Source organism: Rousettus aegyptiacus, unplaced genomic scaffold (assembly GCF_014176215.1).
Source record: "Rousettus aegyptiacus isolate mRouAeg1 unplaced genomic scaffold, mRouAeg1.p scaffold_m13_p_9, whole genome shotgun sequence".
NCBI lineage: Eukaryota > Metazoa > Chordata > Mammalia > Chiroptera > Pteropodidae > Rousettus > Rousettus aegyptiacus.
Window position 1 is genome coordinate 36,724,370 of NW_023416312.1, and position 12,055 is coordinate 36,736,424.

Genomic DNA, 12,055 nt, shown 5'->3' on the forward strand with positions numbered 1-12,055 from the left:
TAGGTAAGATCATATTATAACAGCCCAGGATTGGTGGAAACAGCAAAATGAGAATTTTGAAGTAAGGGATTTAAAGACTCAAAGAGCATTTCAAAATCTCTGTTGATGTTTTCCAATGAAGAGGTAATTGTTGGGTTTTTCAGGATGCTCTGTTAATGAACCATTTGCCTGAGCAGGGAGTCCTGGAAAAGTAAAGTCACAGTAATGAAAAGAGTAGAAGAGCAAAATGACATTAGCACAGGCAGTAATGTGTGGGTTCACTTCTCAACATCCAGGTTAAGTATGGAGATAGAATGTTTTGGTTCTCAAGTGCTAGTGTTGTATGTCCATGATCCACTTACATGACAATGATGACCAGTGTTTTTCAAAATATAGAACTGAATAAACTAGGGTTGAATTGCATGTAGTAAAAGTAAGTATTGTTTTGCAAAAATTTTGTTTCGGTTATACATATGTATGTGTGAAACAAATCATGAAATAAAATGTATTTCTTAAAATGGATATGGATCCAGAAATGTTTAAAATCTACTACCTTAGAGAAATGCTGATAGATCCCTAAGAGGGTTGATCTCTCATATCCACTGCTCCAATCTAACCTTTCATTCTAGCAATAGAGGACTATCTGGCTGTGTTAGAAAAGAATACATAATCTGGAAATTGGAACAGAGGACCTGTTCAGGAAGATTAAGAGTTGAGTGGGAACTTTGAATCTATAAGGCTATCCACCATTTTGTCAGAAAGCAGAAAGAATTTACATTGTTAATGCATCGCAAAAGACAGAGGCTAAACACAAATGATGACTTCCTACTGTGAGCATTGTTAGAGTCTTAAACAAATCCTTAAGAAGGTATAGGTTCCTATTTCACTGAGATGCAACCTACTTAGTCTGGGGACAGACTAAAATGATCTCTGCAGCCCCCTTAATTGGAAGGATATTATGATTCTAAAGAGAATCTTACAACAGAAGCAGGCAATTATCCTGAGTTGTGTTTATCTGCTATCATCTCCCGGCACCTGATTCTGAGGTATTGTTGTGTAGAATGACAAATGTGGCACAATGACCATTGAAGAGCTTCCAGTCGCATGTGGGTTATTTACTTCTTCAAGGAAATTCTGCCATTTCAGGGCTTTAGAAACCTGGAGGTATTGAAAGGGACATTAGCCCTCATGCCGCCTATCAGGCCTGAAATTCTTGAGAGCCCATTACTTTGGATAAAGCACTATTTCTCCATCTTAAAGTATAAATTCTCCTTTGGCTCAGAATTTTAGCCATTCACATTTGTTTTTCCTACTTACCAAAAGATGCCTGGGTTAAAAAGAATGTTTGAAAAACACTGCAACATTGTCTTATTGGGAGTTGATGTGGTTTATTCAGGAATTCATTCAGCAAACAAGAATTAAGTCTAATTGGAGCCTTGGATGCCCCTGCTTTTTCAGCTCTCATGGTCAGAAGCAGACTGGTGAACAGGTAAATCACAGTCCCTGTCTGTGTGTTGTAGAAAGAACCTAGGCTTCAGAGCCACAGATCTAGGAGGGAATCACATTTTCTCCTTTCTTAATGGCACCACCTTAGGCTATGCAGCTCATTTCTGTTTTGTCATCTGTAAACTGAAGAGAACAAAACCAACTTCACATAATTATGAGTACCAAGTGAAAGACAACATGATTCGGGCAATTAAGGAGATGATTTTATTCAGGCTATAGCCATAGGGAGAATGCTCAAAGGAAAAAAAAAGAAAGTTAAGGTTTTATAAGAGGCAGGTAAACAAAGGAGGCATCAAGTCATCTTATGGGAGTCAAGAGGAAGTATGGACAAGGTCCTATCTCAGAATATGCCTGGGCAATGTTGTTCTTTACAATTAGTCCTCCTCCTCCTTCTTTTTTTTATTTGCAACACAAAAGAGTGGGGCATTTTCTCAGCTGTGGTTGCTTTTGTGGAGCCCAGGGCTCAGATAAAATTCAATGTTGTCAAGCATTTAGTTTAGGGCCTAGCCCCAGGTAGTCATTCAATAAGGGTTTCTTTATCTCCCTTCTTCTAATGTGCAGTATGATGTGGGAGTTCAGAAAAGAATCTGAAAGATTCTTTTGCCAAAAAGATGAAGAAAGTAAAGCCTTCTAAATAGCTCTAATATAATATACAAAGACATAGAGGCTCATAGAGGTTTGTGTACTCAGAGATTAGCTGTAACTTCAATGTGGTGCAGGGAGTAAACAGACATGAGGTAGATTTGAGCCAAATTGTAAAAACCCTTGAAAAGTCATTTAATACCATTTCAGGAAAACAGTCCAGGAATGTATGACTCTAATAAGATGAGGTTCTAATTTATGAAACTCTTTCTCTGCTGTGTAAGGCATGGAGGCAGGGAGAACAGCTAGGCTTGTAGTATATGGCCAAGAGAGGACGAAGTCCTGAACTAGAGCAGTGGCCATGAGGATGTCAATAAGACTGATTAAAAAGATAAGTAGAATTTACTGGACATATTATGTAATTGTGAAGATGGGAAGCATGAGGTGAAGGAGGGAGTGGGATAGTGAAAGATGATAATGTTAATAACAACACAGGTTAATATTTCAAGTGCTTACAATGTGTCATGCATAGTTCTAAGAGCTCTATAATTGTCTCTTAATCTATGCAATAGTCATATAAGTACTTTTTTCCCTCCCTTTTCAGATGAAAAAAATGAAACACGGAGAAAAATAGCTTGCTCTTGTTTTCACACGTAGTAAGTGGTAATGGCAGAGTCCAAGCCCACACTGTCAGAGTTTAGAGACTGAAGTTTGGGTAGTGTTGTCATTTAGTGAGATAGAAGGGTATAGAAGGGGTGTCATATTTATGGGGAAAGTATTTGTTTTAGACAGGTCAATATTGAGTGCAGGAGGCAGTTGATTAAATGGATCTGGATCTCCAGAGAGAGTTTAGAACCAGAGTTGGAGACTTGAATGGCATCAATATATAGGTATGTACTCAGTAGGGGTCTCAAAACTGCCTTAGGTGAATGAGATGCACAAAAGTAAGGCTTGAGAGTTAGAGGGAGGGGAATAGTGAAACAAACAAGGGGAAGCAGCAGCTCAAAGACACATTTAATCAACTTCGAGAATTAATAGGCAATACCTTAGACCTGGAGAGTGTTTATTTAATTTAAACCCACTAGATTCTTGAGTGTGTGCCAGGAGGAATTCCATACTGCCCATGGTATGCTGAAGAAATCACACCCCCACTACCAAAAGACATCTACATCATAATTCCTGGAACCTGTGAATTCTACTTTATATGGTAAAATAAATAAAGTAAACATGCTATTTTATTAGGTAAATTAAAAATAAATTTAATTGCAAATATAATTAAAAATCTTGAAATGGGGAGATTATCCTGGATTATCCAGTTGGGTCCTGTATGCAATCACATGTAGTAGACAAAGGCTGAGAGAGAACTTACACACAGAGAGAAAAGATGAAGTGAAGACACATCAGAGAGACATTTGAAGATGCTGGCCTTTGGAGTGATGTGGCTACAAGATAAAGAATGCCAGTAGCTACCAGAAGCTGGAAAAGACAAGAAATGGATTCTCCCCTAGAGCAGCCAGAGGGACTAGAGTCCTTCCAACACCTTGAATTCAGCCAAATAATACTGATTTTGGACTTCTGACTTCCGAAACTGTAAGATAATAAATTTCTGTTGTAAAAGCCACCAAATTTGAAAAAAATGGCATAGATTATAGGAGCTTTGTTCATTCCTCTTGCAATCAAATCAAAGTTGTGACAGAAATATGGAGAAAACAAACAAGCAAAGACACCTGGGATCCAGATGAACAGAAGCACCACAACTGGAGAGAGAAATAACTAATCAACCTACAGTGGTAGAAGGTAGGAGGGAGGGAAGACGTGAGGTTGCCAGGTCAGGAGGGGCTGAGTGGGACAGAGGTTACAGCAGCAGCAGCCAGCAGCTGCGGATGCCTTTTAAAGGTGTCGTGTCCACAACCGAACTTCCGTGGTGACCGACTCGCTCACTCTGAGCACCAGTACCGGGTAGGCTGCTGTGGGCAGTGGGGTTGGGGAAACCAAGGACTTACAGGAGGACATTGAGTTGTCAGAGCAAGGGCCAAGGGCAAGGCTCTCTCCTGGGCAGAAGGGCTGGTGGTATCTATCGTTCCTCTGTTGAGCTTTTCCCCCTACCAGCATGCCAGACACAGTGCCACCATAGCCGTGATGTCATCACAGGATAACAGAGGTCTCTGCCCAGAGGATTCCCTGAAACTGCACCTCCTCCAACTTGCAGCCCCACCCAGGCTACATCCAGTTATGTCTTAGGTGAATTCTATGAAACTTGCTGAGCAGTGCCAAGATTCACTTTGGTGGTGGTTGGCCTCAGTTTCTGGTGTGGTCTCTTGAGGCAACTATAAGCACAACACTTGTGGATTGCTTGCTGAATCTTAACAGGTGGCCCTGGAGGGGCACAGGCTGGGGCTAAACTTGGCCTGCAGCTGAACCCTTCTCAGAACTGTGCCACTGGACACCTACTACACAAAGCCACGCTAATAAGACCAGGAGACTTAGGAACTTTCCTTAGTACATAGAAACAGACACAGAAAGGTAGCCAAAATGTGAAGACAAAGAAGCAGAAACCATATGAGAGAACAGGGCAGAGATCCTGGAATAATAGAGTCTAATGCAATCTAACAGATGCAGAGTTCAAAACACTGGTTATAAAGGTGCTCAATGAACTTAGGGAAAGAGTAGATGAACTCAGTGAGAACTTTAACAAAGAGATAAAAAAAAACATAAAAATGGAAATGGAAATGATAAAAGGGAACCAGTAGAAATGAAGAACACATGATCTGAGATGAAGAGTATATTAGAAGGAATTAACACACTTGTTCTAGTAATCCTTAATTCTCAATAGGTCTCAGGCCTCATTTGCCACATATTAGACACAATACTTTTGTCATGTGCTTTGGTCAAGTGTTTTGGAACACATTGAGTAGGGAGACCTTCAGCTTCATGGAAAAGGGAAAGGATAGAGGTTCTTACCTGGAAATTACTGTCCATAATTAGCTTATAAACCTCCAAAATGTTAATGAAAGTCCTGCAGACATGACAGCTTCTCTGACTGGACTGGATCTTCAGGGTTCATATGAGTTACATTCCTGTCTTTGCCTGCACAGAGCCAAGATCCTATGTTGTAGCCGCCAGCCCCTGATAGACACACAGACCACCAGAAATCAGTGAGATATAGGAAACACACTCTTTATTCAGCCAGCTGGGTCTGCCAAGCTTATGCAGATCCCAAATTAAGTAGCCCCAAAATGTAGAGGTACAGGGTATTTAAGCCCTAAATCCCATTCTTCATCCTGTTTGAACACACGTCTATTTTTCTTCTTTTTACTAATTGTCAATCCACAAGTCAGTTGTGCAAACGGGGGTGGGGGTGGTATACAGAAGCAGAAGGCTTATTGTTAGAATGTTATGTTCCCATGGGTGATAGCCAAGTAGTAATTTTCCAGCTAGCACATTCACCACTGGCCTTAGCAGAAAATCAAATTCTTGATTCTTCATGTGGAATTTGCTCATAGCTTCTATTTTGTAATACTATGCAAACAAGAAATTGAGGAAACATGGGCCAAAAGTTAACAAGAGGAGGAGGAGGATTAAAGGTCCAGCTACAGCAGATAGAAGGGTTGTTAGCCATGGCAACCAACTGAACATCCTATGAAACCAGTTATCTGATTCTAGTCTTTGTTTTTCTCTGGCATCTAAATTTCTCTGTACTAGTAGTAAGCTTTTTCTAATTATTCCAGAGTTATTGGCATAGAAGCAAGAGGTTTCACTTAGAGCCATACATAATCCGTCTTGTTCTAAGAATAATAAATCTAAACCTCTTCTATTTTGGAGGACTACTTCTGTTAGTGAATCAACTTGAAGTTCTAGCCTGCCGATGGTGTCTTTTAAGGTCTTGATATCCTTATCTATCTGTATTCCAATTTCATGTAATTCATTTTCTCCCTTGATGAGAGCAGTAGTACCTACAGCTGCAGAGCCTGCTATTCTGAGTCCTACAAGAAGGGGGTATTAAGACTGGTACAGCCCGTTTCTGTAGCCTGTCCTGGTGCAAGAAGTGGAGTCTGCCTTCTGGCCCATTGTAAAGGGACACTTGAGGGAGTACAAAGACTACATACAAATATTAGTCTCACCTGAGCTGAAAAGATTGGATGCAGCACAGTGAGTGAGTCCACTAGCACATGTTAACCGAGTATTATTTGGAGCCTTATAGCATTTACCCCCTGAGACAGGTACTTCAATAGTACGATTACAGTTATCGAAGTAGGGTGACTGTGCCAACAGCTTGGAATAGTTCTTTGAAATTAGGCAGGTTCCTTTTTTTTGTATGTCTCCTAAGGTGAGTTGGGGAGTTTCCCATTCACAGCCCCATGCACTGCTGAGCTCAGTTAAGTTTAGAGGAGTTCCTACCCCGACATAGTAAGGGGGTTTTGGGTTTAGGCACAACCAGCAATCTTGTCCTATGTCCGGGGTAGTCTTATTTAAGACCTTGCGTATTATCGTTAGCATAGTTATTAATGCTCCTTCTGGTTCTGGTTGTGGCTGGTTGAATGCCTGGGGTTTAATAGCTGTTAGGCTACTACTTCGAGGGGCTAGAGCTGGAGTTGGAGTTGCTCTGGAAACAGAAGTTTTCTTAGGTGTAAGACTTTGGGGTAGTCCTGGAACAAGAAGTAGTTTGTTGGGTCCTATAGGGTAAGTCTTTCTGGGAGGGTCCTTAATCTGTGTAGTAAAATATAATCCTGAATCATACCCATTTTTATATAATCCGATACCTCATGTCTGTCCCATGAGTCAATAGTGTTGTCCCCCAGGGCTACCAGTTTTGACGGTGAATATGATAGGATTGCTAGACCCAAGAGAACATGTGGAGGGGCTTGGTCCTCTTATTAATCTAATATAATCATCATTCTGTTTTTTTTTTATAATTAGCTATAGTGGAAATAGTCTCATAACCCCAGTTAGCACAAGAAAATTGGCCTTGGCCCTCACATCCAAGTCCTATATTACCCATATGGCCAGATATCCCTGGATAATGTCCCTGAGGACAAATATAGTGTCTTATCCCTAAGAGGGTTTTCTCATCTGATAATATGCCACAGCCGCCCCCCACCACCACCCTTGTAGCTTAAGTATGCCCCTCTGCCTAGGGAGGATCCCTATCCAAGGTGGTGTCTGGCTGTTGTAATGGTGAAGGGATCTCTGGCAAGCCAGCCCAAGTCTACTTGGATCTCTGAGTACCGTGGCTGGTGATGTTCTGGGCAATGATTTCACTGGTCTCAGTTACTATAAGCTCCCATACTCTAGGCCGGTGTATGTTTCTGTATGCCTGGGCTAAAGAGGAAAAAAGGAAGAAACAGAGGGTTAGACTTATGTAAGCTTGAGTCTTAGTCTTAAGGGCCTGCCTTCCTGAGCTGTTCACTCTCGTGCTGCCTTCACGTGGGAGTGATGAATCCATGATGGGATTCTGTCTACTTTAACTGCAGTGGGCGTCATCAGATAGAGAGTGAAGAGTCCTTTCCATTTGGGTTCTAGTCCTCTGGAAGTGAACTTCCAGATCCACACAGGGTCCCCAGGCTGAAACTGACGGGGAAGTCCGTCCCCCGGGGCTGAGTGGGCAGCACGAACCTGGGACCAAATCTCCTTCTGTACACTTTGAAGGGCCTGTAAAGACTTAAGTAAGAGAAGGTTATGTAGTTCTGCCTTTTTCTAATCTTCTATTCTAGGTACTAAAGGTGGGAGTTTTCCAAAGAAAATTTCAAATGGGGTGAATCTATTAATATACGGAGTACACCTGGCTCGGAGAAGAGCAAAGGGGAGAAGTTCTACTCAGGTCCCACCAGTTTCTAATCCTGACTTGACTAATGTCTCTTTTAGGGTCCGATTCATTCACTCTACTTGGCCCGAATTTGGAGGCCAGTAGGCACAGTGGAGTTTCCATTGCAAATTTAGGTAGCTAGCCAATTGTTGTGATACCTTTGCTATGAAAGCTGGCCCTGCCATCTGACCCTAAAGTTCCGGAGAGACTAAATCGAGGAAGGATTTTTTGTAGTAGTTCTTAGTAACTTCTAAGGCAGTTTCTTTCCTGGTGGGGAAGGCCTCTACCCATCCTGAAAAGGTGCCTATAAAAACAAGTAAATATTTGTAGCCTCCCACAGTCAGGGTTACCTCAGTGAAATTGACTTCCCTGTGGTCCCCTGGATAAGTTCTTCTTTCCCTATGTCTAGGTTTTTTTTATCTTCCCCTTCTTTGGATTAACTTGGGCACAAGCCTGGCATCGTAAGGCAGTCTCCTCTGCAGTTCTTCTCCCTTCTAACAAGTGAAAGTAGGGGTTTAAAGCTTGGAGCATCTTAGTTTGCCCTAGGTGTGTGGTCTGGTGTAGTTTGTGAGGAGAGTTCTTCCAAGGGCCTGTGAGTCGTCCACCACCCCTGTTGGTTCCTAGTGGCTCCCTTGTCTTGAAAATATATGTTCTCTTCTGCCATGTAGGTCGGAGAGAGAGGGAGTTCTGTGTAAGGGACAATAGTCAGTAGATGTGATGGGGGCCCCAGTGGCCTTGTGGCCACTGTTCTTGCCTCTGCATCGGCTTGTGAGTTTCCCTCAGCCTCAGGACTATTCCCTTTTTGATACCCTTTACAATGAACAATAGCCAGACCCTTAGGCATCCATATGGTTTCAAGTAAGGCTAAGATCTCCTCCTTGTTCTTGATGTCCTTCCCAGCTGGTCAGAAGCCCTCTTTCCTTGTAGATGGCTCCGTGTACATGTGCAGTGGCAAAGGCGTATCAGCCATCAGTATATATTGTGACTGCCTTATCCTTTTCCCATCTTAGTGCCTCAGTGAGGGCGATGAGTTCTGCCTTTTGAGCAGAAGTCCTATGGGGAAGAGCTTGTGACCAGATGGTGCCAGTTAGAGTTACTATCGCTGCTCCAGCATACCTCCTTCCTTCCTGCATGAAGCCGCTCCCATCTGTGAACAGAACTTCATCAGCCTCAGGCAGAGGGGAGTCTTTGAGGTCTGGCCACGTGGAACACACAGCATCAGTGAAATCTATGCTGTCATAAAAGGGGGTTTTGGAGTCTGGGTCTGGCAACAGTTTGGCTGGATGATGACAGTAGCTTTGGATTTTAGCCATATGTTTGTGGTCATCTTGTGCCTCCCTGTTGTTGAACACCTTTTGGGCTATTTCGACAAGTTGGGAAAGGTTCATCCTTGCAAAACCTTCTAATTTTTGTAATTTACACCAGATATCAGGGACTGTCTGAGTAGCAAAGGCTATATTAATTGCCTGCTGGTTCTCAGGGGCCTCAGGATCAATGTGGGTGTATATCCAGTACACCTCATTTAAGAAATGCTCCAGGGGATTCCTGAGGTCCCTGTATAACTTCAGTTACCTTAAAAAGGTTAGTTGGCTGATGAGCAGCCATCCTAAATTCCCTCATTTAGAATCTGGTGGTACTGATCTCATGCCGTTCTCCCTGACTGAGAATTATGTCCCCAGTCTGGGTGGTGGAGGGAAATTCCTCCTCAACCTGTTCCCATGCTTCCTCAACTCTCCTTCCTCTGCAGCTATCATTTGTGCTTCCGCCGGAATGTGTCCACGTTCTTCCGTGGTGAAGAGGATAACTAAAAGCTGTTGACAATCATCCCAAGTGGGCCGATGAGTCTGAAGAACGCTCTCTAAGAGTCCCATTAACACCTGGGGTTTCTCAGAGAAAGGCAGATTCTGTGCCCTCCAGTTGTACAGGTCACTTGTCGAGAAAGGCACATAACCCATAAAGGGCCTGTCTGTGTGATATCCCTGGGGTGGTACTTCTCATAACGGGAGGATGGCCAGAGTGGCAGTATTGGCTGGTGCTCTGCCTGGAGCAGGAGCGGGAGGCGCATAGGTGTTACCTGCCCGACTCCGAGTCCAAAGAGGTGAGGCAGTGCTATTTGGCCTCATTGTCTTGGATTATAGGGTGGGGGAAGGTCACTATCCTCTGGTGGAGATTGGAGGACTGAGGGACGGGGCTGTCTTGGATGTTTCAGGGTGCCCACAACTAAGACTCGTGCCCCTAGAGAAAGGGCACACCGGTGAAGCCAAGGAGGGGGTTTCTGAACAAAGTTTAACCATTGATCGATGTAGGGAAACTGATTGGGATGTCCCGAGTCTCCCGTGACAATCTTCCAAACATTTCTCATTAAACCCCTGTCAAAGGAACCCTCTGGAGGCCAGTTTATACCAAAAGACAGTCGCTCAACTTCACACAATATCCTTAGTCTGCCTGGAGAAGACTTTATGCCATAGTCAGCTCCCTCTACAAACCCTTCTTTGAAATGTTGCAGGAGACACCCCAAGAGTGTCTTCTGTGAACTCGGGCCTACCCCCATCGCTTGCGTGGAAAACACAAGACAGACACTCAGACGAGAACAATTACTGGGGTGTAGGTGGACCTGGAGAGGTCCACCACCTACAGCCTAGACAAGACCAAAGACAATAGACAGAACCTGATAACAGGGCACAGGAGGTGGCGTCCCACAGCCTGGCCACAGTCCAGGAGATATGACTTTGTCCAGTCTCTCCATGGACCCCTGATGACTGGTCAACAGAAACAGAAAGGTGCCTTTTATCCAGTTGTCGAGGCTTTGGATATTCCCGTCAGGACCAGGAACAAAGAGTGTGTTCTAAAAGTTGCGTCCTTGATGATTGCATTGACCCCGTCATGGCATTCAAGGACCCTGAAACGTCTCAGGTAGGCCACCCCTTTGAATCCGTAACAGGGAGAGCAACCGCTTCAGAGGCCGGTTTGGTCTTAGATCTCAGTGCCACTCCCTGAGATCTCGCTGGGGCCTCCAAATGTTGTAGCTGCCAGCCCCAGATAGACACACAGACTACCAGAAATCAGTGAGTTATAGGAAACACACTCTTTATTCAGCCAGCTGTGTCTGCCAGGGGTACGCAGACCCCAAATTAAGCAGCCCCGAAATATAGAGGTACAGGGTTTTTAAGCCCTAAACCCCATTCTTCATCCTGTTTGAACCCATGAGTCTATTTTTCTTCTTTTTATTAACAACCCATAGGTCGGCTGTGCAAGTGGGGGCGGGGGGTACAGAAACAGAAGGCTTATTGTTAGAATGTTACGTTCCCAGGAGTGATAGCCTATGTGCCCATGGGTGATAGCCAAACATAAATTTTCCAGCCAGCACACTTTAAGGTGTAAGGGCATCTGGTTTCTGGCAGACATTTGGTTTACTGGTTGGCATGACTACTCAAGGCTGAGTAACCGTCATTCAAGAACCACTGGCAGACTGCATGTTAGGAGAAGCTGGTTGGACAAAGCAACAAATATGGAGAATGGATTGGAATTTGTTGCCCTAAAGTGAAAAAGAGCCTACTCACAGCAATGCTGTTAAGATTGCTAGCAACAGTTCTCTCTCCAGTGTTAGTCTGGAAAACAACTTATGTGAGGATTGGGACAGTCCTGAACACATTTTATGCAACCTATAGATTCACAAGAGCTTCATAAAATTGCTTTACCCTCAGAACTCCAGAATTCCAAGGAATTACTCAGAAAAACTATACCTTTGTGGATGTTGAAACCAACATAGTAGTGGAATGCTGGCAGAGTAAACTACAATTTTCAGCTATGGAAGAGAACCTAGAGATCACACATTTTAAGCCCTTCACTGTACAGATGTGAAAACCCAGCAGATTTTTCAACCCAACTTTAGATATTAGGTATTTGCTCTGTAGTCTTGCTTCAGTGTCCATAGTGTTTTTACTGGGTCAGGTGCTGATTCGTGGCAATGAAAATATAAGCGCATTTCCAGTACACATGACAATCACAATTCCTCCCATGCCCGCCAGGGGGCATAAACTAAAATTCCTCCTGCTGTCCAGACACAGCCCCAGGTGGCAGGGGAAACCAGGAAATTAGCGGAACCTTGAGCCTGAACACTCGCAGCTGGTACGTTTGCTTGAGAAAAGGACACTTCCGGCCGGCGAAGCTGTAACCCCAACTTGT